The 26,499-nt window shown below is 45.7% G+C and overlaps 1 pseudogene; it reads right to left on the bottom strand.

Annotated features, from left to right (window-relative positions):
- Positions 1–26,499, bottom strand: part of LOC119440419 (DNA (cytosine-5)-methyltransferase PliMCI-like) — a 232,638-nt pseudogene that overhangs the window by 90,359 nt on the left and 115,780 nt on the right.

The raw sequence follows: 26,499 nt of genomic DNA, 5'->3' as shown, positions 1-26,499 counted from the left end.
GTCAAGCAAAGGCGTTAAGCGAGTCTCACAGTCCGTTAAAGGAGCCACCGCAATGTCATTGTCGTAGGCTCTGATAACCTTTACGATGGTCAAAAGGATCCATTACTTTCAAAGCAGTTGCCGGAGCCAGTGTGTCTAGTGGGTTGTCATTTTCCCCAGACGATGAGATGTTGGCATAATGTTGATAACAGCGGCTGCGGCGCAGCCGCCGTATCGTGAAAGCAATCTGCGACATGCTCAAAGTGCGTGCCCGCGCGGGCCTCATCTTGAAAAGCGATCCGCGATGTGGGCAAAGTGTGCTGTGCTTTCAACGTTTAGTTCGCGGTGAAGCGAGATGGCATGGAGGTCAATTCACTCGCTCTTAGGGCCACACATTATCACTCCAGGTAGTTGACACCGAGCTTCCGCGGTCATTGAGCGAGATGTGGTCATGTTACCTGTGCGTGCGTGACACTGTGCTTGGTAATTTAGTCAGCGAATGTTTACAAGTTTATACAGCCAATAAATCTACTATCTTTAGCACGTATAGCTGTCTACTAACGTGCTATCGCAACCGATGCTTCGCCATTCGGGCGAAACTGCGAGAGTTTTTCCTTCTGCTTTCTGCCTCGGTGATCATGTGCCTTCTCCTCGAGAGAGAGAAATTTACGCTTCTTTGTTGGCATAGCCATTTCGACCGGACACAGACCACAGAAAATGGCAGTGATTGCGGTGATCCCCTGCATTCTCACGCAGGCACGTGATGACAACGCGTGGCTATAGATTGCAGTGGCTTAAATTGGTACTTTGAATTTGATTTCGTTCGCGAAAACCTTGCTCAAGCGGACATACGATCGTCGCAGCTTTGGAAGGGCCTTCTAATTTGACTACTCAGCAGTTCCAATTTCAATTCAGTCCCAGTTTCGTTCTTGAAAAGTTCCTTGAAGCGGAAATACCTAATAAAACGCCTTCGTTATGAAGGGACATTTTTGTATTACTTTCTATGGGCAGCTGACGGGGAATCGGAAAATCTTCGTTGTGGCGGAAATTTCGTTATAGCGGCATTCGTTGTAGGGGGATTCGACTGTACTACTATTAGCAGAGAGAATATAAAAGGTGCATACTCTCCTGCCAAAATCACACTATGTCAACAGCACAAAACCACGATGCCAGGAAATAAACAAGAGTCACACATTGAAATAAAAGCTGTGCCATATTACAGTTCAATGCTATTTTCCAAGATATCATCACAGGAGCTGCAGTACTTGGCTCCACACTGGTAATGCTGCAGTGGTAGTACTGTCAATTCAAATAAATTTAACTATTACGGATCACAAAATTTTATATGAATTACTCAAAATTCAAATTGATCTGAGGCTGCACAAATATGTCTCAAAACAAAATTATGATTTCTTATGATTCCTTAAAATAATTATGCACACATGAAACAAAGTACTACTATTATGAGAATGACTCAGTAGTCACCTCAGGGACCCAAAGCAGAGTAGGAAGTTCCTGTGGACTCACATCTGTGATATCAGAGCCACAAACAGGGGTATCGCTGTTGCCTACTCACTAGCATTCTGTGGCTATGGTTCCGAGGTCATTTTCTGCTACGTTGGTCCTTTTGTTTTGTGTCCCCCCCCACTCCAGCCCCCCCACCAAAAATACCGCCAATCCACTCCTGTTAAAGTGCTTGGCCAGCGAAACTGTAGGTATGTGGCGACATACACGAAACACGGACAGCTTTTCAATATTAATTACTTATGTGTGCTCATCACCCATCGTGGTTGCTTAGTGGCATTAGCATTACGCTGCTTAGCATGAGGTAGTGCAACCAAATCTCAGCCACCGTGGCTGCATTCTGATGGGGGCAAAATGCAAAAAACGCCCGTGTACCATGCATTTGGTGCACGTTAAAGAACCCCCGGTGGTTGAAAATAACCTGGAGTCTCCCACTACGACGTGCCTCATATCAGATCATGTTTTTGGCCCGTAAAACCCAAGATTCCTTTTTTAATGTCTGCTCATCAGCTATTTTTGGCCATGTTGCACTGCCCTGGGAAGCAAGAAATTTTTAATTACCGTATTTACTCAAATGATAGACTCACTTGTGTAATGAACGCACCCCCCACTTTTGCAATGAAGAAGTGTGTTTTTTTTCTTTTCCTCGCATAATGATCGCACCCTGAACTTGCTGCCGTGAAGTAGGTGAGGTACGGTACGATTTGGCGTCCGATATTGCGTCCAGTGGGTATGATTGTATCAGACGCCAAATCGTACCGTGTGTCTGCTGCTTTTCTTGTGATAGCAACTATACAGACACTCCAGGCGCATTTTTGCCGTCGGCGCCGACGATGATGGCTCAATCTCCCGCGTTCAGGGGAAGAAAGCGGGGGCGAATGCACCGTATTCAGAAGAACTTGAGTTTGGACTAGTTGGTGTTTACTGCATGTCATGTTGACCGATAATCAAGGACAAAGGCAGAGAAAGAAAAACACGAAGCAACGACACGGGCGGTAACTTATAATTGATTTATTCACGGAAACAAGCAGGATTTTATGTGAATCCTACGTGTTTCCTTATTCCTACGTGTTTTCGTGAATAAATCAGTTACAAGTTACTGCCCGTGTCGTCGGTTCGTGTTTTTCTTTCTGTCTTCGTCCTTGATTAGCGATCAACATGACATGCGCTGTATTCCGTCGCACACATGGTGCCAAGGAGAGGGGAGGGAAGGGGGCGGCGCAGCAACTGTGCATTGCACGGCCGCGCACACCTTTTCTTGAAAGCAATCTGTGCCAGGGGCTAAGTCTATGTGCGATGGCGGCTTATACCTCTGTGCATGCTCCGTTCTCGCCACTAAGTTTGCGTTGAAGTGATACACAGCACGAAGGTCACTTCGCTCGCTGTTGCTGCCGCGCTTCCTCCCACCAGCGTTTTCACAGCGAGTGTCCGTGGTCATCGAGTGTGATCTGTTCATGTTTGCCTGTGTGTACTGACACCATGCTCGTCATTTTACATAGTTAGCGAATGTTTGCAAGTTTATACGGCCAATAACACTACTATCCTTACCTCATACAGCTGTCTACACATTCACTCTCACAATCGATGGTTTGCCTTTTGGACGAAACTGCGACTCTTTTAGAGGAGGTCGCGGAAAAAACAACCACTCAAAATTTTACCCCGCATCATGAATGCCCCCCCCCCCCCCCAGCTTTGTGCATGCTTTTCGGGAAAAAAAGTGTGTTCATTATGCGAGTAAATATGGTAGTCATAACCTTTGTTTGAATTAGAGTAGTACTGACACTCCTTCTTAAGGCTCTGTTTTTTAAGGCTCTGTTTTTTGAGCTTAATCAGTAGCTATTGACCCAGTAATCAAGGCACAGAAAATTGTTTGCTCTAGCACACGACGATTGTTTAGTTATGTGGTCGTACGTTACGACTGGCCGCAGTTTCGATTTCTAAGAGCACTTAGTACCCCGTGATGCAAGAGGCATGCTTCTAAACAGCGATGATCCTGTGAGCACGCAGACCTGTGACATTTGCAGGCGCACCTACAACCATACTATCTGTGCTCCTGTTTTGTCTGCTAATTTGGTGGGAAACCTGTGCACTGCTACACCATCGTAATGCTTCGTTGGGCAAAAGTCCACTACGCAGTATGATCCAGTCAAAATACATTGCTGTCAAGCATTCCCTACCTGCTTATTGCTGGGATGACGGTCAAGCACTCCTGGCTTCAAAAAGATGCAATCGCCGACAGAATAGGTCTCCTTTTGCCACTTCACTGAACTATAGTGAACTTTGCCATTCTTCTCTCTTGCCAGCACTTCTCCAAATCGACAGCTTTCAGCCTGGGCAGAGCAGTTACAAGCAAGTTTGAATGTGTAAAAAAAAGTTTGGTTGCTGAACAGAGGACATCTTGGAATTATTGCACCAAAGGTACAGTTTTTTTTTTTTTTCTACCTATTTCTCACCAGTCATTGCCATTTGATGCATACATTAAACAAAACAATAAAAGAAATGAAGTAATGCCCAACTGAAACCACTTGCTCCTCTCATAAGAGCTCTATAAATGTTAGTCATTCTCTCAATGAAATCATCAAAATGTGAATTTCATCAGTCAGAACACTTGTTTACTAAAAGAAGGCTGCACCAAAAGCTGTACAGGTAGCAAAATCAAAAACCAAGCTGACCAAAGCATTCTCTGGCTTTGTGATGAGTTGATGGGCTTGCTTGTAGAAGGCCACCCAAATAAGTTTGCTGTCAACATATACATTCTAAGAACTCACTGAGCCTCTCACAGGTGCTTGGTCCTACTGCAAGCTCACCAAAGAGAGACACAGCATGAGCAGCCGCACATAAAGAAACTACTTTGGACACTTACTCCTGGCATTTGTAATTATTCACCTGCACATTTTTTTCAAAAAAATGTTCAAGACAGGCTTCATTTCATAGCCTGAAGATGCAGTAGACCAACTATGATCTGCAGCTTCCCAGAAATCAGAGAACTTGATGTGCAAGGCTACTAAGGAGATGTGCCATTGACAAGCATCATCAGAAAAATGATTCAGACATCCACCCAGATATTTGTATTGACCTATTTGTACGATCATCATCAAACCAAAAGTAAGAAACAGGCATGACGATGAACCAGGACTGTAACTTCAATCATCTTCAGTTGAATATGACATCAGCATGCAACACCATATTTATCATGAGTCATAATTACTATGGACTCGTAGCACCGTTAAAACCTATTCTGAGCTACAGAATATAGAAACTTTATTAGTTGCTGTGGCTGTAGCTCATGGTTTGTCTTTCTTTATACTGTTACACAGAAAAAAAGAAACACATTCGAGGGTGTTCTTAAAGGGGCCCTGAGCCACTTTTTATAGACAACGAGAAATGCATTTGAAGTTAAACTAGACTATGTGAGAAATACTTCACCGCAAAATGTCCTTCAATGTGTTCAGCAGAAGCGGAGTTATTGGCAATCAAACATACCGCTCGCGGTGCTTCCGCTCCTTCTTCAATGATCTGCACTGTGAAGGCTACGGCGGAGCGAGGTGTGCCCACAACGCTCCGCCAACTGACGTCACCGTGGTGTGCAGTTCGAATTCATCTTGGATGTTCACGTAGACGCCACTATTTCTGATTTTGACGCCTACGACAGACCAAATGTAGCAAACGTGCCAAACGCGGTTGTCCTCAATGAGCCGCAGTGCACTCAGCCAGTGAACTCGTTGCGGTACCTCGCGGTGGCTGTGGTATCTACACTACGTAGCAGACCACAGCTACATGCAACTGCATCGTTTGCTTTGTGCACGACAGGGCTAGAGTGCGCACTAGTGCTCATATGCTCCTGTCTGGCCATGCTACGTGGCGCGGACCGGCTTTGTCCTGCACCAGCTTGACCGACGGATAGTAGACACACCCAACTGGCTCATTTTGAAGCGCTATGAATAGCTCAATCATTACGAAGCGAAGTCTGCCAAGGCATCTAACCAGGAGTGGCCAGGAGTGAGCGCGCGCTGGAAAGCGTGTGTCTGGTCTGACCTCAAGTTTCGTGTGATTCGAGGCTAGTTGAGTGTTCAAAGCTAGCCGAAATCAGGGAGACCTGACGGCTACGACACCGATAAGCAGGGTGGCCAAAGTTAAGTTCCTACGCGAGCGGCCGGGGCCGAGCATGAGCAGACGATAGTCAGCTTCTTGTGGAAGTACGTACTTAATATTGAAATTCGAAAGTAGATTTTCGCTTACTTCAACCTGTTTATTAAACTGTGTCAATAAATATACACAGTAGCCATAGGAAGAAGCACATTGATCCAAACACCCTCCTTGATTGATGCAAGCTATTGGCCAATAGCAGCCGTGTATGGGAATCTGCTATATTACGAAATAAAGCGTCCAGAAAAGAGTGAGGAGCAGGCTTGAAAAGAGAGCATTTGAAAGAAAGGTGACTTCGCGCTCCACTTGTGAAATCCATGTGCCGCACACAAATGCAAAATTTGACTGAGATGTTCACAGTTGCGTATTCTATCCGCGGACTGTGTTTTTAAATTAAGCCTGAGGGTTGGTTCAGGGCTCCTTTAAATGACCTGTGAGTATGTCAAGGTGTTCATGACAGCAATGAGTTTCAGAACCATTGCCCTAAACACCAATTCATGGTATTACTTCCATGTTAGAAATGCTGAAATATTAACACTATATACAGTTAAACCTCGATATAAAGAACTTCAACATACCAAAATTCTTGATCTAATGATGTATTTCACTTTTTATAACTTCTTGTCCATAGAACGCCGTATATTTAGAACCTCAATATAACAAAGTGTGGATACACACAATTTCAATATAACGAAATTTCACTGCTGCCGCAAAGGGATACCAAGATAATAAATGATAACTTCCACGAACGCAGAGGAGTAAGTGGTTGAATTTGAAGCGACTGCTTGCAAACGCACCTCTCAAGTCAGAGCAGCAACCAAGAGTGACCGCCAAAACGGAGCAGCATCATGTTCCGCATAAAGTCCATACGATCCTATCACACCACGTGTGGTGTATGCTTTGGGTGCCAGTGAAAGTGTGCGAGGGTGAGCCAAGAAGGATGGTGACTTGATGAGCACCATCTTCTGCATCTTCTTGCATGAGCAATGGAAAAGGGGGGAGGGGGGACGGGAGCGAGCTCTCGGTACTGCGATCAAGTGCAAGGGGAGGGGCGGAGGAAGAGGGGGACAGGTTAGAGCACGTCTCCTTTTCTAGCGCGACCGTGGCTGCGCATGGTTGTCAGCACAGCTGAGCATGTACGCAGCCCACGTGCCCTGTTTTAGAGGCAATCTGCCATGTGTGCAAAGAGTGGCCATGCCAAGATGGAGTGGCATCACGTGCGCTGCCTTCCCGCGTGTTTAGTACTGGAGGTTGCGTAATCTTGAGTTTCGAAGACGCATCGAAGCGAGAGGCAGATGAGGCATTGGCTGCCGGCTGCCGGTGCTTTTCGAGATGGCGTCCTCCCACTGCGGGCGAAACTATCAGCTGTGCAGGCGGAGTGGATGCGAAAGCATGGCTGGCTTTGCTTCGTACCACTGATGTATGTGAAGATATCGTCGACATGGCATGAAACCGTATCTTTCGTTGTCGATTCTCAAATTCAACAAAATGACTTTTTTTTTCACATTAAAATATGTCTTTTCTGATTGCCCTTATTAGAAAAATTTTGCGGCCACTTTTGTGTAAGAAAAATCCATCGGTGACTGTACTTATTTGCATAAAAGGTCAAATTTTAATATAACGAAATTTCAATATAAGAAAACAAATTGTTGTTTTTACTGACTTCATTACATCGAGGTTTAACTGTATATAGCTAGCACAGTTTCCTGGAATCATCTTCTTTGGCCAAAGAAACATGATGATGATGATGATGATGATGATGAACATGACCATGAGGGCTGCTATAGATGCCTTGTGGCATCTATAGCAGTTGGAGGACTTGCGTATAACATCAGCAAAAACACAGCATAAAACAAGACTGGCATTGACCTACGTGCAGACTTAGGCCCAACAATACTGCACACTACACACCTTCTTCCTCCTTTCCTTCTTAATGCAGCTGTAGCAGTCATACTCCCACGAATTTTCTGACCTTGTCATCTCTGGAACATCTTCGAAACGGCCCAGTGCTGGGAAGTACCTTAACAAACAAAGACAACAGCAAGCACATTAGAACCTAAGTAAATAAACACCCCAAAGCAGGAGTCTGTATCCTTTCAATATGGCAGGCCGAGTTGCCAAAAAAATATTTCACAGGTATGTGTCAATCAGACAACCGATACACCAAAAATAGCTAAGCTGTATAAGCGAGTTCTCGCATGCTTCAAACGTACTAAAGGTTTGTTTGCTGGCTCATGGCCCTGCTCAAACACAGCAGCAGTTGTGTCTGGCTGTTCTTAGTGACGGCACCTACACAGGTTTTGTTGCGGCACCACAGCATCAGCTTTTACCACTGCAGCTGTACAAACTCCAGTCTGACCTCCAATATGAAGCCTGTATAATGCGACACAAAAACAATTTATAGATTAATGGTTCAAAAAAACTGTGCATATAAGTTATTGTCTATTCGAATGAGATATATGTAAGGTAACTTTTGCTTTATAATCATTCATCATTACATTTCAAAGCAACTTAAGGGCTACGACATATGTTGTGTGGCATTTACATCTGATATCGACCACACTATCACACATTGGCCTTCACTGCTACATGAAAACCTTTGTGGAACTCCCCTAAACAGCTTCGCTGTAAAAGCAGCCAAGAAGCAGGCCAGTACACAACAAAAAAGGGGAGGAGCGAAATAGAAAAGATCGAAATTCGTCTGATGAAGCAACATTTGTACACACATGTAAACACTGCTTATTTTGTTATGTATGAGACACATGTAAACATTTCAAATCTATTAGGTCATGTGCATTTGATAAAGTGAGAATGGGAGAACCGTTCTCCGGTATGCTACATGCCATATGGCATTGCCTCCAGCTCATGCCCCGATACCGAAGCAAAATGGTAAAAACTCAGGATAGGCTTGCATGATAATTTTTGAAAGACTCACTGCATTTCTCTGGAAGAATGAGAATTTATCACCCAAGAAAATTACAAATTAAGGACAAACTTCTTTTTGCTAAACCTTATTCACACCAAGACTGCGCCAGAAACAATAACCCTGTGCCAATGCCAATGAGAGTGGCAAAGAGAGTGTACAATGTCTACTCTTGACTTAATAAATGTCCATGTTGTGCAATAAAGCACAGTGATTAACTTTTTTTTTTTAAGCTAAAGGTAACAAGACTCATGTGAACATGTCGCAATTTGCAACATCACAGAAACCTTTTGAAAATTTGAAGGTGGCGGTGGCACCTACTCACAACATCTACGCTGTATAATGGCACATGAAACTATAGGCTTCTAGTAAAAGTAATTTCTATTTCACAAAAAGAAAGCCGTCAGATCCCACGCCCTGTGGGAATCGATGTTGTGCGAAGCAGAGGGCGGATAGCCTACCAAGTTAACGAAATGACCATGAGAGCACGAAGACGTAGGCGGCTCTTTCATGACCTACATGACACGCATGTCATGACATTCATGTCATGAGTCCTCAGGAGTCCCTTTAGCTACACCTAAGAGACTTTAAGGCAAAAGCCTTAGTCATTTCATCCACGGCAATTTGCCAATATCTGGAGTGAAGGTCTATTGATGAAAAATAAGTGGCAGCGTGGAGACAATCCAGAGCATCGTCGATCCGTGGAAGCGGGTAGACATCCTTCTTGGTGATATGGTTTAGATGACGATAGTCCACACATAATCGCCAGCTGTTGTCCTTCTTTTTGACGAGAACAACAGGGGAAGCCCACAGGCTGGAAGAGTGTTCAGTAATCCCTTTGGCAAGCATTTTGTCAACTTCACTCTAGATAACTTGTCGCTCAGAGGGCGACACCCGGTATGGGCGTCGGCGAACAGGTGCCGCATCGCCAGTATTTATACGATGCTTCACAACCGTAGTTTGAGCCCAAAGAACGACCGTTCAGGTCGAGAATGTCGGCGTAGGACTCAAGGAGGTCACGGAGCTGTGCGGCGGATTGGGAGTCGAGGTCCGGCGCAATCATCTTTGTAATGTCGTCGGGCGGGGCAGATGCAGAAGGTGCAGAACAAGCACTGGTTGAAGATGTCACAGCAGATAGAGCTGAAATATGGCACTCGCGGGACGGTGACAACGGGGCAAGCGACATCCCTCGAGGAAGTACCTGAGGGCACTGGCCGAAATTTAGGATGGGAAGACAGGTCTGATTGGCCACTAGAGAAATGACGGTGTGTGGGAAGGAGACATTGTGGGAAAGCAGGACTGAAGTCGCGGGAGTGAAGACAGTCTCCATCAGGAACAGGTGGACAGGTGAAAATGGTGATGCAGGTTGCTGCTTAGGGAAGAAGACGAATAAAATCCGCAGAACAAAGCTGAGCTGGGGCTTGAGCTGGCAGGTCAATGGAAAGGGGTGGGTCAAGTTGGACAACACCGGCCGAACAGTCAATCAGAGCAGAATGGGCAGTCAAAAAGTCGAGGCCGAGGATCACATCGTGGGGGCAGCATTCGAGCACACTAAACAAAATGAACGTGTGGCGGCCGGCGACACTGACATGGGCAGCACGCATTCCGAGCACAGCCGGAGTTCCACCGTCGGCGACCTGTAGCAGTCGATTCGGAGCAGGAGTAAGGACTTTCTTCAGGCGAGTTCGAAGGCCAGCACTCATGATGGAAACTTGCGCTCCAGTGTCGATGAGTGCTGTAACAGGCAAACCATCCACATCCACGTCCAGAAGGTTCCGATCAGTAGACAGGGTCAACAGAGGAATTTCAGTCCGGAGTGCTAGAGCGGCGTCACCTCCCGGAGCTGCCCCAGTCAGTGTTCGTCGGAGAGCGGCGACGGTAAGCAGGGGACAGGGAACAACGCAGCTGGGGTGAACGGGAGCGGTTAGTCGCAGTGACTCGAGCATTGTCAGGTGCATCTTTGAACTCGGTGGAGGGCGCAGGCAGGCGAGGATTCAGTGGGGAGCAGCGGTAGGCGGGAAAGCTTGGTCGAGAGAGGGCCGGCCAGGAACTTCGGCAGTGGCGAGAGATGTGGCCCACACGTCCACAATAGAAGCAGATGGGTAGATCATCATGTGTGTGCCATTCGGCCGGGTTGCAATAGCTCGGGTAAGGACCGCACTGGTTCCGGTGAACAGGGGCAGAGGAAGAGGACAACATAGTAGTTGGTGCGTTGCTGAGAGCACAGTTGGCAGTGCGGTGTGTTTGAATTTATCGTCACAAACGCTTACATGTTCAGATTACTGGCCGTTTTCGCACACTGAAATACACATAATTTTGACAGGACCACAGTGTCAGTTCGAATAAACCGGAAGTTTGAATTTAGCAGGTTCAAGTTAACAAGCTTGGTTTTGAGGTTAGCACGTAGGTATTGGTGCATGGCGTCCCTCAATCTCTTGCATCTCACATCTCATGCCAGGTTTTCTCTAGAGTCCTTTAATTCTCCAAGTACAATAGCCTCCTTCGGTTTGATTTAAACCACTTCTTATTTTTATCCCAGTGGCTAACCACAAGTGCACACATACCTCGAGTCATTGTGACATCATACTGTGATGACAAAACCATTTGGTATGTGATATTTGGTATGAAACAAACAAGACTTTGGTGGTTCATTAATGCTTTATAAGTTGAATTGAATTCTGGGGTTTTACGTACCAGAACCCTAATTTGATTATGAGCCATGCCGTAGTGGGGGACTCCGGATAAATTTTGACCACCGGGGCATCTTTAACGTGCCCCCAATGTACGGAACACGGGCATTTTTGGATTTCGCCCCCATCAAAATACGACTGTCGCGGCTGGGATTTGCTTCAAAAATGTGTGTCAGTTAATCTATACACAGCCAGACATGATGCAGTCCAAATCTTATATCATGAAGGTGTAAACTTCACACTAAAATAGTAGAGAAAAACCTAGTGCTAGTGTCTGCGCACTCCTCCAGTGAGATGCTTCAAGATGTGTAGGAATGATGGATGGAAGGTACATGGTTTCACTTAAACTCAAGTATCTGCTATACAACCTTTTTCAGAACATCATAAACAGAAAGAAATGATTATATTATCAAAAATACACACCCATTGTGACTGTTACTGCCCAAACATCATCTAGATTTAGCAACACATATACAGTAAGAGCTCGTTAATTCGAATTTCGCGGGGACGCCCAATGAGTTCGAATTAAACCGAAATTCGAACTAACGAAATTCATTGAAAAAACAGCAGGAATTGAGACCAGGTTGTTGGAAAATCACTCATAATATTTACTTGCGAAAATAATCCGTGATCACTGTCTGTTTCTCTTCTTTGAATGCGATCGCCATAGCCTTGTTTTCCAACGCGCGAACGTGGCAGAAAGCATCCTCTGCGTCTTCCTCGAAGCTGAAGAATAGACGCACGACACGCATAGCCTCCATTAGTTCCAAAGCTGAGGGCCACGTGGGTGCATCATCCTCTTCGTCATCCGCACCTACATCGACGACGGGCGCTTCTCCACCAGTCACCTGTGCGATGATATCATCGTGGGTGATTGTGCCGCAGACCGCTGCAGAGCGATCTGCATCGACGTAGTCGTCGAAGGTCACGTCCTCCAGCGCATCCCGCAATCCGGCAGGAATGACCACGGCCTCGCGCTCGTCGGGCTCGCAAGCTGTGCCCTCATAGGTCACACAAAAGCCACTGTGGCGGAAGCAATTGGCAACAGTTGTTGCCGTGACCTGATCCCAGGCCCGCACCAACATATGCAAGGCCGTGAGCAGCGTCACATCGTAGCGACACGGCACCGAACAACTTCGTAGCTCTGACGTACACGAGGCCTAGCGACTGAATGTGCGGCACACAAAGGACACGGAGACTACGCAGACACGTCCGGCACGAACCACCACACGATGCGAAGAGCGAGCGTAATGACGACAGTGACGCCGCTGCGCTTGCGCCATCTATCGTTGCGCCTTGAAAGCTTGCGGCGGCAGTATAAAATACCACCACGCAGCGGCGCGCAGTTCGAATTATCGATAGAGGAGCCGATGCGCGCGTGAACTAACGAGTTGGTTAACCCATAGACGCCTATATATTGTGGTCGGACCATGACCATCAGTTCGAAATAACCCGAAAGTTCGAATTAATGAGGTGCGAATTAACGAGCTTTCACTGTACTCAAGAACTGCTGAGACGTACTTGTGTGCTGAAAATTACACAACAAAATTATTATAGTAGTTATGAATGTAAAACACTTGTTTGCTATAAAGGAAGGTTACAAGGATAATGCTCAACACAACTGAACTACAAGAAACAACGAATCAAACCCCATTGTGCTTTCCCAAGAAAGACATGCCATATTTGAGAAATATCTATGAACCACCGATAATAGCTTTCCCAGAGGCTAAACAACTGCAATGTAATGTCGATATTAAACTCTATGCATTGAGACACCATCATATGATCCATTTCAATCAACAATATAAAGAAACTTACTGCGTCAACCAGAACATATCCGTTCAAGAAAGTTGTGGATGCTGTATGGGACTCTTTGTTATGAGAGGGCCATATAATTCAAAACATGACAATTTTGTTTTTCCTGCCCCCTCAATCACATTAACCAATTGATCCTGAACTTCTAAAATAAAACTTGCAGCAAGTCAGCTGAAATCTAGAGAAGCTATGTTTATCATGCAGGGATTGAAAATTAAGTTGTTAATTTGATAGCACTAATTCAACTTACGATGTATAGTCAAAGCATCATCTCTACAGCGACAAGACAGACACAAGTTCCTCACAGCTATATGCATTAATTTTTTTTTGCAAAATTGTTCCCAGTGAGCTTTTTCCTTTGTCCAATCCAGCAAAAACACAGTGCTGCCGGGACATCTGAGGGAAGCTAACCAACTTGTGCAAGCCTCTTTTGAATGCCATCATTGTGTCTTATTTTCAACATCTTTTTCCAGTAAGTAATAACCACAGCAGGCTTAAACAAGGTGTGCAGCAGTCTTTTGAAGTAGTTCCTCAGTCTTTTTTTTTTTTTAATTTAGTTCGCCCTAAGGCATCAAATGTAGTTTTGAAATGTAAGCAGTCTCTCTTGCATGCAAAGCTGTTCCCTACAGCCCTGTTTAACTACCAGCAGTTCTTGTAAGTTCATGCATGAAGTGCAATATCCATCACATCACACAAAGTGGGAATGTTGAGGCACAATTTCTACATGCACACTGTGTCACACCTGCATTTATTTAAAATAATGCTGCAGATATGACATATACAGTAAAAGCTCGATGATACGATCACGGCTAATACGAATTTACGGATGATACGAATTTTTCTGTGGTCCCGGCCGAGCCCCATTACTTTGCAACGTGCTAGTGAACGGTTGTTACGAATCGATTTTCAGCCTGCGTCGGTTGATACGAATAAACGCCACCCCACCGTAGGCCGCGAAAGAGAACAGCGCGCAGTCACGCGCTTTCTCTCCTTCTCTTTTGGTGCGGAGGCGCGGCGCCGGACAGCGCGGACTCCGCGACTGGACGCGAAGAGTTTGAAGCGGTGGCGCTTCAAGAAATAAATGCTTTTTACGTACATGTGCCTGAGTGAGTTCACCTCTGACTCTTTAATTTAGCTACAGTCAAATCTCGTAAATTCGAACACGCTTATTTCGAACATACCGCGCACCGACAATGCTCTTAGCAGCGCGCCAAATCACGCGGCGGCGCCTCCGACCGGCATTGCTCCGACACCGCCATAGAGCAAAAGCTCAGGAGAGACCCCTCAATGCCGCGCGCGAAGGAACGGGGGAAAAAAAAAAAAAAAAAAGAACCCGCGGCGGAAATTTCCCCCTCTCTCAAATTGCAAGGTCGCCGTTTCTGCATCGCGCCGGAACAAGCGTGTATGTGCCGACTAGAGTGTTCTAGACAACCGTATTCTAGCACACACTAGTGCCGACGTCTCAGCCACGCGGATAAAATGGCAGTGAACCCTTCTCTATTTTCTAGTCACATGTTGACCTTGCACGCTGCGGCAGCAGCACAGAGGGAAGCAGCGGCGGAGGCACAGTCGGGCCAACGAAACTGCCACGCCCGCAAACGCTCACTTCCCGATAACGGCAGAAAACGAAACTTCAAGGGGCGGCTAAAATAAGCTGGCGCCAGCACGGCGGCGGGCGTGCACGGAGATGTGCGCACGGAGTCGAAGGTGAGAGAGCTACGAGGGAGTTGAGAGGGAGGGCGAAGGGAGCCACCGAAGCGGTGGAGTTGACGCCGCCAAATCCTTTCCCTGCCGCCCTCCTCCCTCCGACGGTCTCCACGCGCACCCGTGTGCCGGCGCCGCCCGCTCGCTCCCTGAAGCTTCGTTTTCTGTCATTATCGGGAAGCGACCGTTAGCCGGCGTGGGCAGTTTCGTGGCCCGCGCTTGCTATGCGCTTGCGCGCCGCGATATTTCACGACTCGCACCGTTCGTGCATCGTGCTATTGTGCACGAATACTTCAAAAATACGTCCTTTTAATTCGAACAAATTTTCGGGCCCCTTCGAGTTCGAATTATCGAGATTCGACAGTAGTTTTAATTGTGTTTCGATGATACGAATTTCGGCTAATACGAATATTTTTCGTGACCCCGTGGGATTCGTATCATCGAGCTTTTACTGTACCATCAAGAAACGCTGAAATAGGCTTCAGTAGTGGCAACAACTTGCTTTCCCACTGAGACTTTTTGATGACACTGCTATCTTGTGTATGCCGGTGTGTAGTCGCAAGGTATTTATCACAATTTGTGGGCTGCTTCTCTTCTCCAGAAAAAATAAACACACAATGTTCATCTGCTAGAAACATCTCATTTTGATACCTCTGACAACTTCCCTAATTGACATCTTGACAATTATAATGATTACTTTTGTAATTAACTCATTGGATGCCAAGGACTAAAAATATTACTGGCGGTATTTTGACAAGGCTCTGAACAACATGCACTTGGTCTTATTCGTAAAGCTTTTTCAAAGCTTCATGCACGATAGCAGCGACACCCTGTAAACTTACCAACTAGTGCTTGCAAATATCCGTCAAACCGGCTATCCAGTTTAACCAGAGGGAATTAATCTGGTCTCAAAAACCGGTTATCCAGATTTCAAGAAACAGATATTCAGGATATCCGGTTTAAATAACCAGTTAGCCGGATATCTGAATATTCTGACACGAATGTTTGGTGTCTAAAAAAGGAAAGGTAAGGAGGTTAACGAGAGTAGATATTGGGTTTGCACTAGCGGTTACAAAAATAACTGCAAATATAATACAAGAGAGAAAGAGAGGTAATTTCGGCACAAGTAATGAAGAACAAATATCTGGCTATCTAAATATACGGATACTATTAACCGAATAGCCAACAGAATAACCGATCACTCTGGTTTTCAAATTCGAATGACTGGTGAATCGAATAACCAGATAACCAGTTTTTCCACAAAACCGGTTTGATGTTGCTGCACTATTAACAACTAAACACTAGTAGTCATGATTAGTTCACATCTAGGTACAAGTGCAACCATCATAAAGCCTGAGCAGGTTCCCATAAATTTAATGGCAATAGCGCTCAACAACCACTGAAACATAAATGCGGCATCTGTATAAACTGGGCATATTCTGGATGAAACGTGCTAAACCTCATAATAAAAGAAACTTACATCTTTGAGTAGGTGAAGCCATCCTTGGGGCAAGAGGCTGACATGCTGGCAGTATAAGGCTTGCCACCTTCTTCATACCACTCTCTGTAGAAGAACTTGCGCTTGACCTATGCATGAAAAAAAAAAGTCCTTTAAGTGACTTCCCTGGTGCCAATCACTGACTGTAGAGCTGAAGCTGTTTTAACAATTTGCAACTCTACAGTTTTTTTACGAGCAGATTTTTCTATACATGCCGAGGCCTACAAAAGGCATTAATCTAAAAAGAAAGCATGTTCAGGTTGAATGAAAGAGAAAACTGTCATCAAACCCACGAGTAGCACGAAACTGCAAAGGAAACCCATAAGGGCTTCTCAGAAAGAAAGCTTCACGGTTGAAGAAAAATTTTTCCCAGTTCGAAAATCACACACCCAACTGCTCTTTCAGGGACGATCGCCCTACAATTTGAATCTGAGATAAGCAGGAGGGCTAGCAGATCCCAGAGCAAGGTCGAATAATTCAACAGCTTGAAGTGCAGGTACGCAATACGGCACTGAATATGCCATGTCCAGGTCCAACAGTATCTCTGTACTCAAGCCAATCATCTATCGCCAAAAAATTAATCTAGGATTCCTTGAAAATTTGTCAAATATTCCTGCATTGACGACTCGGCCTAAAGATCCTCTGCTCACTTTACCAACCAGGCCGAACATGATTAATGTTACAGCCGACAGCATAAATATTCCAGCGTTGATCGACACTGGCATGCAATTATCTATGATGAATGCCCAATGGCGCCAGCTGAACAAAGTTCTCACACCTGCTGCATTACAAACTCTTCGCGTCACCGATGGAAAAACATCCACTGTGCTCAGAAAGCATTGCAGGGCACTTTACAACTGTTTTGTTTGCAGTTTTGGAACAGTGCTCTCATGACATTATAATTAGGATTATACTTATCGTCTCACTTCGCCCTTTTTGAATGCACGTCCAGGGTAATGCAACTTCAACTGCCCCATAGCTGCGGCATTCCACAAGGCACACAACCACACTTATATTCCCTCGATGACATCCACCTGCCACCTCAAGCCATAGGGTACGTTACTCTGACCTCATTCCCACCTGTTCCTGACAGCGTCTATGAGGTGTGTCCGAGTGCTCACGTAATGCTTAAAAGGAACGTCGCTGTTCCACATACGATACTCACTGTTGCAGACAACTGGACCACACATTCTCTCCTCAACTTTAACTACTTAGCGCAGGTTATCCTGAGAGGCATGTCACTGGCTGACATCTCGCCTATCAACGATTGCAAGATATCCGTACTAAACGCGGAAGTTCCCCCATCATCCACAGGCAAGCTCATCAGTCGAATCCTGCACCAGACGAACTAAGCAAGATGATTGCACCTGACCTTCTTCCTACGCAGGCTACTGACAGCCGCCACGTCTTGGAGGCTTATTGCAACATTTTTAATTTTGATAGTCGTTTCCTTGGCCAGATGTCAATGGTCACTAGCCATATATATACTGGTGCTGCCAATCCCATACACTAACATCGGTACCACGTTTCACACGCTCAACGTCAAGTTATACAGCACTAGGTGGATAAAATGCTGGTTAAAGGCATCATCGAACATTCCTCTAGTCCATAGGCGTCCCCAGTTGTCCTTGTTAAGACAACGGATGGCAGCTGGCACTTTTGCGTTGATTAGCGACACCTGAACAAGATCACACACAAAGACGTCTACCTGTTGCCATTTATTACCGCGGGACTGCCTGCATTGAGCCAAGTACTTCCCATCCATAGACCTTTGCTCTGGGTATTGGCAGATCTTTGCAGATGACATGGACCGCGAAAAGATTGCTTTCGTAACACTGGACGGGCTTCATAAATTCAAGGTTATGCCGTACGGCCTTTGTAATGCCCCAGCAACATTCGAGCTAATGATGGACTCTCTACTTCGTGGCTATAAATAGTCCAGTTGTCTACGCTATCTAGACGACGTGGTAGTTTTTTGGCCCACATTTGGAAGTCACTTTATGCATCTGTCTGCCATTCCTGCTGTCTTCCAACACGTCGGCCTGCAACTCAACTCGTCCAAGTGCCACTTTGGACATCACTAGATTATTATTCTTGGCCACCTTGTCAGTGCCGCAGGAGTTCAACCCGACCCTGACAAGATTCGTCCCATCGAAAACTTTCTCTCACTCCCTCTACGTGAGTGCGTGCGTGAGTTGTGTGCGCGTGTGCATAGTCACAAAGCTATAAGACTGGTGCTACGGCTATTGCTTTTAAACTTCAACTTTTTAGGATGGTAAAGAAATAAAGAAGACAGGATTTTTCTTTTGTTTGCATCCAAATGAGTCTGACTATCACATAAAGTAATACCATGTGAAAAATTACTGTCACAAAGATGTAACAAAAGTGGGCTTCACTACACACAAGTTAGCGTATGCTCCCAACATCATGTGCAAATGATTCTGATCATCATATAAAGCAAGACCAAGCAATAAATTTGTGAGAAAGGTGAAGTTTACTAAGAAAAAAAAGGTTTACATAGTAACGAAGGTGGGCTTCACTCTACACACTTGAGTCTATGCTCCCAACTTCACTCTTCAGCAGCTCTTTGCACAATCTAATGTTATTTACAATAAGCACAAAGTAAAGCATGCCATCTGGAAGAAGCGCGGAGCCAACAAAGGAGTTCAAATCATCTCCAGGCCTGCACAAAAAAGCACTGGACGGGCTGATTTCGTCGTTCGCATTTTTGGAAAGTTTTTGCTGGATGAGCTGAGCTTATTTTCTGCCCTTAAATTAAAAGACATTTCACAATAACTGGAAAAAAATGTTTAGAATCTAACTCGCATAAATAAACAGCCACTTTTATTTACCTCCTTCTTTTAAAATGCAACTACTACCACTCAAATCAATTCAGCACTGCCAGATGAGAGCATTCCTGCATTTGAAAAGGGAAAGTAGAATATATGAATAAAAAGTTGAAACCTGTGTCAGTTTCCTTACACATGCCTTTCTGCAGCATAACGTACACTCACATTGCACGCTGAAATAATGTCGCTCACAGGGATGTCCTCACACTCACACACAAAGTAGATTTCTGATGGATCTGCAACTTCACCCAAAACTGTCTCACAAGAGCACCTGTACGGAAAAAATAACAATGAAAAGGCTAATTATAATTGGTCTTGGCATGATTCATTTGCAAGTTCAGCTGATAATCCCCTCCCATATCAACCTCACGCTGTGACAAGAGAGCATGAGTCTCGAATTCAAATGAAAGATTAGTATGTTTGTTGCTCAATTTTGCCACCCTGCTTCAAGAGGAAGGCACACTACACTGAGCTTGAAAGAGGTAAGAAAACTATAGGTGGGCGAATATCAACTCTTTCGAATACGAATCAAATATGAATGGTAAGTATTGAATATCGAATAATCAAATGCAGACGCGCATATTTACAGAAGGGATATTTATTTTGGTATAATTAGATATTGCGCCTCTAATAACTAGTGCGAGAACGACCGCTAGCTATAAGCTACAAAGGATCAGTTTTAAACATAAGATAACTAATTGTCATGAAAAAAAACTGCACAAATAGCCTCTCAACATCTTGAGAGCTGGATGACAAAACAAGAATGAACAGCTGCTCTGTAACTAGCTTTCTAGGAACGTCAATTAAATAGTTGCCGAAAAAAGATATAAAATTGTAGAAGAAAAAAAGCTGCTGAAGGACTATTGTGCCGCAGACACATGTAAAAGGGCCCATTGTAAGAAAAGTATCACTGGTTGTAGCGTAACAGATGTAATGGCTGCAAGACTAGACGGCCAAGAACAATAACCGACAGACAAGCGAAAATCATCAGTCGTCATGTAGGCTTCTGCCACAAAACTTAAAACAAAGCTTGTTTCGCTTTTGATAATCTGCAATAATTTGTTAACTTTAGCAGACGGAGAAAAGTAACCAGATTTTAACAGTCGCTTGTTGTAAAATATTTGGTTAGCTTATAATCGAAAATACCAAATAGTTCCTTTTTTGAATATGGATAGTTGTGCAATTTTCAACTCTGTCTTGAAACTTCGAATATTCACCCGCCCCTAAAGAAAACAATTATCTAAGACACTTTACTGCGGCCAAGCTAGCATAGTCCTGAATGTAAACGAATGCAAAGCTCGGATGAGGCAGAAAATGCTTGGAATGTTCAACAGTTCTGAATAAAATGGTACCTTGGTTTCCTACAAGTATCTATAGCACATAATATTTGGTTTCCTACAAGTATCTATAGCACATAATATTTGGTTTCCTACAAGTATCTATAGTACATAATATTCATCACCACAGGTCATGTCCTAAACCTGTGACCTTATGGTTTTACGTTTTGCACGTCTTTAAAGGTGTTTAAGAGTGCACTGATAATGCCTACAAACCATGCTGGTCTAGTGCCAAACTACTTAACAGTACGACTCTAGTCTGCATAGTTTTAGCAGAGAAGTCTCTTGTGAGGATGGACAGACCATATTGTAGATTCTCTCTAGCAAGGCTACCGCAAAAGCCAGTTTGATGACGCCTGTGAGACATATTATTCAGAACTGGCCTGGCCTTGCCAAATACCATTCTGAATGATTGCTAGAAACATGAGACTGGAGAACAATGTCTGCAGTGGCCATCATTGTGTTTATATAAGACAGGCAGTGAAGTCAGCATTCATCATTTCACTGCTGTAATGTGGCCCATCATCTCATATCATCAATGGTCTCTGCTTAAATGTGAGCTGATAGCTTCCATAGTAGCTGAAATACCCCTGCCATAAGGAACCTCACCCTTACAAACAACAGGCCGCACACAGTCTTTCGCCACGAGCAATTGCTGGAACTGCACACAACTGTGAAGCCATGCCTTTCAGTGTATCAGGGGGAAGAAGTCGGCGCTGAACAATAGTCATTGCCCTTGCTCCCATTCACAGAGGCAGTGGTTTCCTTCTAGCTCCAGCTGCCACTTCCTACTTCACGTTTTCAACAGGGCTATCTAAGCGCAGATTGCTTCAATAGTGAGCCAAGCGAGACAAGCAAAGTGATAAGCATGTAGACTCACAAGAGATCTTCCAGCAACAATAGCAACAGCGAAAGGAGATCAGGTGTATTTCTATTTGTTTTGTCATTCATCAACCTCACTGTGTCTGCTCTTGCCTCATTCGCTACCAAATGGCACAGGCTGTTGCTTTGCCAAGGATCGCTTAGCATTTTGTTTAATGATGGGAGTTCATCCTAAAGCAGCACTTGTGCTATAAGAGACGCTATAGTAAAAAGGTTAATTTTGACCACTTGGAGTTCTTAAAATATGCCCCTACATCCAAGTACATAACTTTTTTTTGTTCTACTCCACCACCTGTGGGGGTACGCTCTGCGTGCAGCGAGCTCAGCATCTGGCTACACACAGTCATTCCGTAGTACTCCCCAACCTGTAGCGCAGGTAATCGCACCTACTTTCGGTTCGGATGAATAAGGCAACCATCGACGTCAGCTCTAAGAATATTTATTGCTGCGAGCAATAAGTATCACTGGAAGACGTATGGTCCACTCTGTAAAACGGTAATAAATAATCTTGCCTCGTTGCGCGTGTTAGTCAGGCAACGAGGTCACTCACAATTTGCGGCAGGTATCCGTAAAGGAAGACAAAAAGCAAGACAAAAACTAGCACAACACTGCGCACATTTACTATGAGAATGGACAGTGACTGCCTAACCAAGTAGCTAGCTGTGAGCCAAAGGCCCAAGGAGAGCTGTGGGAGCTTGGAGCTAGCAAGTCACAGTTTGGCCACCCTTGACCAACCAACAATTTCCATGAGCCTCTCTGTATTTTTGCTTTTATTTGTGCTTTCAAAGAACATTAGTTGCTGATGGCCGAAAATACTGCAGTGCACAAATTACCTCCCATATAAAAATTTTTTTATGCATGTAAACTTGCACAGTACTTACATGAACCACTGTATGTGCGCCATCTTCTTTCTAGCCTGGCTTTCAAAAAGGCGCATGATGCAGCCAACCCTGGGACAGCAATGGCTGTGACGAGAGGCAGTGACAAAGCTGCCAGAAGTGACCTTTTTATTGTTTTTTTGGAGGGGGGAAGGAATGTAAAACAAAGAAATTAACAATTATTCGTAGCAGCAAAGTTGCAGAGCACTCCTGTTTAATGGCAACAACTACAACTTGGTCTCACAGCACTTTATTTTTGTAATTCTTAAATGGCAAAGACAGAGCTAAATGGAAGAAAGCAAAATACTTCAAAACCACAACTCTGACTTTAAAAGCACGAAACAAAGAATAACACTTAAAAAAAAAAAAGTAAATGTGAGAGATACGAATGGGTGGAGAAAAAGAATGGAGGCAAGGGCGCAGAGAAACAAGAAATGAACAAGGTGTGGAAGACATTGCAGGAAACAAGCTAGTATTAACAAGAATTATTATGAATATATAGTATGTTCTACAACTTATGTTCTAGTTGTCTAAGGTGACTAAACAACATAATGCTGTTAGAGATTCTCATGCAGTAATGATAATGAAAAAATATTTTTTTTAAACTCAGCCATAATTATGCAGACAAACAATGTGATTACAGATAAGTTTAACTCCTTTATATTTGACCTCAGTCAATTTAACTTTTCACTTAATTTCAACACACCGGAAAGTATGGAGAGAAACCATACATTGGCTATGAAAGGAAAACACATTTAGTTCGAACAAGAAAGCGTTCCTTTTTGGTTAATTTGACCATCACCAACACCCAACGGTACCCCTCCATGCACGCAGTAGGAGGAACAACTTTATTAAAAACACCAGTCAATGAACGTCGGGAGAGAAATCCTTCTCCCCTGTCGCCTCTAGCCGTCGGCCAGAATACCTTGAGACACAGCAGCAGCAAGGGCTTGACCGATGATGTCCTGCTGGACATTGGGGTCTAGGCTGCGGAGCAAAGCCTCCCAGGATTCTAGAGTGCGCGAGCTATCATGCTTAGATGGACATGTCCACACCATGTGAACCAGATTTTCCGCCTCATCACAGAATTTGCACTTTGATTCGAATACTTTGGATGCCACTTGCTGTAGAGTACGGGGTTTGGACAAACCCCCGTCTGTAATTTCCTCCACATAACCTCATCTTTCTTACTGAGTGTTCTGTCCGCTGCCGGGTAAATTTGTCGACTTAGTCTGTAGTGTACTGTGATTTCCTGCTATGCACGCATATCCTCTCTTCTGTTTATAGTTTCGGTAACTTGGGAGGTTCCGGGGGTCGACCGGTAAGTGAGACCTCGGGCGACCGAATGAGCCTCCTCGTTCCCTCTAAGTCCCTAGTGAGCTGGTGCCCAAACGAGCAGAATAAGCTGTCTGGGTCCCCCGTCCCTGTTTAATATACGGATGGCAGTCTCCGTCACCCTCCCCGATTCGTAATTTCTCACAGCGTTTTTGGAGTCGCTGATAACCACCTTTGCCCCCCCTTTGGCTGACGGCCAAGGCTATGGCCACTTCCTCAGCTTCAACCGTCTCGACGCCACTGACTGTGCAGCACGCCATTGGTGTTCCATCTTCTCTAAGGCGCAACCACAAGGGAGAAATCTTCGACAGATTTTCGGCGGCGGCGCCAACCGGCGGCACACGGCGGCAGTCGGCGGCACAGAGAACAATGCGCCGCCGGTTCACGCTCGCTCGGTGCCGCAAGACCGAGCAGTCCAGACTTCAGCGCCGACGGCGGAAGTGGTGGTAGACGCAAGAGGCAAACAAACAATGGCCTCCGAGACGGCACGACGCGCAATGTGAGCGAGCTCAGAGGCCATTTACAATGCGAACTTCCGGCGTTGCCTTCCGCGAGTGCCTCGTCCGCGTCCCAAACAGCCGATCGCTCGCGCGTGCTCCGGCCATTGCAAATGGTGCAGCATTGTACGGTATCATAGATACTGGTATACTCTTTCCAGACAGGGACATGCAAGGAACGCCGAAGTGAACACCTAAGGCCCGTCCACGTTACCAGCACGCCAACTCGCCGTACGCGGGTCGCCGTTTGACGGCAGTTTCGCTCGCGAGCGGCGAGATTTCCTTGCCGTAGACAGGATGGAACCAGGACCCATTTGTGCTGCACCGTACAGCGAAGTGGCCAATCAGTGACCGAGGAGTGGTCACCCTGGCACCGACGGCAGCCTCACCGCCGCTGATCGTTCGGCGGCGCCGATATCGTCGCTAGGCCTTCTCTGGCTCACTCGAAAGCTAAAGCTGACGGCACTTCGGAATGAATCACCGACGCTCACAAGCCGCGATATTTCCTCACCGTTGTTGTCGCTCTTCGCTATAATTATACACAAAGAAGACAATGCGCTGATATTAGCGGCGCCGTCGGCTGCGATGCGGGCACAACCGAGCCGGTCGTCTGCCGCCGGTAGCCGTGCACTGCAGCGGAGCTCGACAAGTATCGGAGCTCTCGTTCGTGTTTAACGTTCGACAGCGGATATAGTTTTTCATACAATGTATAATTTACGCGTGACGTTATCAAGCGGAAAGTATTTTGCTAGGAACAGAAGCTGCTGGTGATGCTATCCATGCTATGTGACTGGTGCTACGTTTTTCAGCACAGACAACCAGCGTATATGTTAGCACTAGAGCTACGGACAATTTTTATGAAGTTTAGAACTACAAGAAGCCCTTGCTTAGCAAAAACAATTGTTCTGTTAGCGCAATCTTGCAAAACTGACCGGCTAAATTCGGGGCCACGGATCTGGCCACATTGCGCCACGCTTGAAATACGTTGAAGCCGAGAGTCTCTTGTGGTTGAGAGCCGTCAATAAACCTCGTTGAGCGTCCACGCCGCGTGCCGCCGGCCTGCGCCGACGCCGAAAATCCCTCGGAAATCCGTTCCTTGTGGTTGGGCCTTAACCGCCACGGCCGCATATGCCGCTTTGCTGTCATATTCTGCAGCGTCCGTATATAGGACATCCTGTCAACCAGTATACCTAGTTTGTAATGCCTCTGCCGTGTCTTTACGTCTGCCGTCGTTAAAGGCAGGGTTCATGTTTCTGGGTAGCGGAGGTATTTTTATCTTGTCCCTGATCTGTCTGGGGATGTCTCTTGAGCGCATTTGCTCATGTTTGGGCTCGTAGCCCAATTTCTCTAAAATTTTCCTCCCCGTTTTAGATCCAAGTAGCCTTTGATGCTGCGCGGTAAGGGCAGCCTCAATCAGTTCCTTGAGAGTGTTTGATACCCCTAGGCTCATCAGTTTGTCGGTGGACGTGTTCTGGGGGAGTCCGAGCGCGACCTTGACACTTTTCCTAATAATGATTTCGAGTTTGTTCCGTTCTGCTCCACTGAGCTTGAGGTAGGGTGCCACGTACACTATCCTACTGATTACGAAGGCTTGCGCTAGCCCCCCCCCTCAGGAGATTCGCCTCCTTCATCCCAGCGTGCCTGTTCGCTATTCGTCTGATGAGACGACACGCCTGATTTGAACTGGCTTCTAACCTAGCAAGCGTTTCATAATTCTTCCGGTTTGTCTGAATCCTCAGCCCGAGGACGCGGATACTGTCGACCGCGGGGATCTCTGCGCCGTTGACGTACAGGTGGTTGACGTACAGGTGGACTGGTCTGCGCGTGCGCAGTACCGCGGCCCCAAGCGCTAGCGGGCCCCTACGCTTGCGTCCCCCTAATCTAAAACTCTCTATTATCAAACAGGCACCTCATCTACACAGCGCAGCCGCCGTTGCGCGCCGCTGAACTGTTCTACTGTCCGCAGCGCCACTTTTGCGTCATGATGCGGAGAAGTGGTGAACTACGCTCGGTCGGCACACCTACCCATCTAGCCACCGTAGCGGCGCAGCAAACTTCCATTTCGACGAATATTGTAAACGGTGACTGTGTGGACAACACGAAGCTTTGGCAACAGCTTTAGAGGAGATGTAAGTGCTTTCAGAGCTCATTACGCCTTGTCTAAATGGCGCGAGCAACGTATACAGGGCTTGTGCTAAAAGCGGTGCTTAAAATGTATTCTGAGCTGTCCAAACTTCCTGCTTATAAATTAAATCAGTATCAGGTTGCTCTTCATTATTTATTTGGAAAACAATTTGGAGCAGTGGTTTGTCGTGTTTCTGACTCAGTAAAGTTTCTCGGCGTGGTCACTATCTGATTGTTTAGTTTCAGCCTAATCACTCACGGGTGGGCTCAGTTGCGATAGATTTGTTCTTGCTGCGTATAAGGCTTGCAACGTAAATG

This window comes from Dermacentor silvarum, chromosome 2 (genome assembly GCF_013339745.2).
Source record: "Dermacentor silvarum isolate Dsil-2018 chromosome 2, BIME_Dsil_1.4, whole genome shotgun sequence".
Lineage (NCBI taxonomy): Eukaryota > Metazoa > Arthropoda > Arachnida > Ixodida > Ixodidae > Dermacentor > Dermacentor silvarum.
This window is presented reverse-complemented; position numbering and strand designations above follow the sequence as displayed.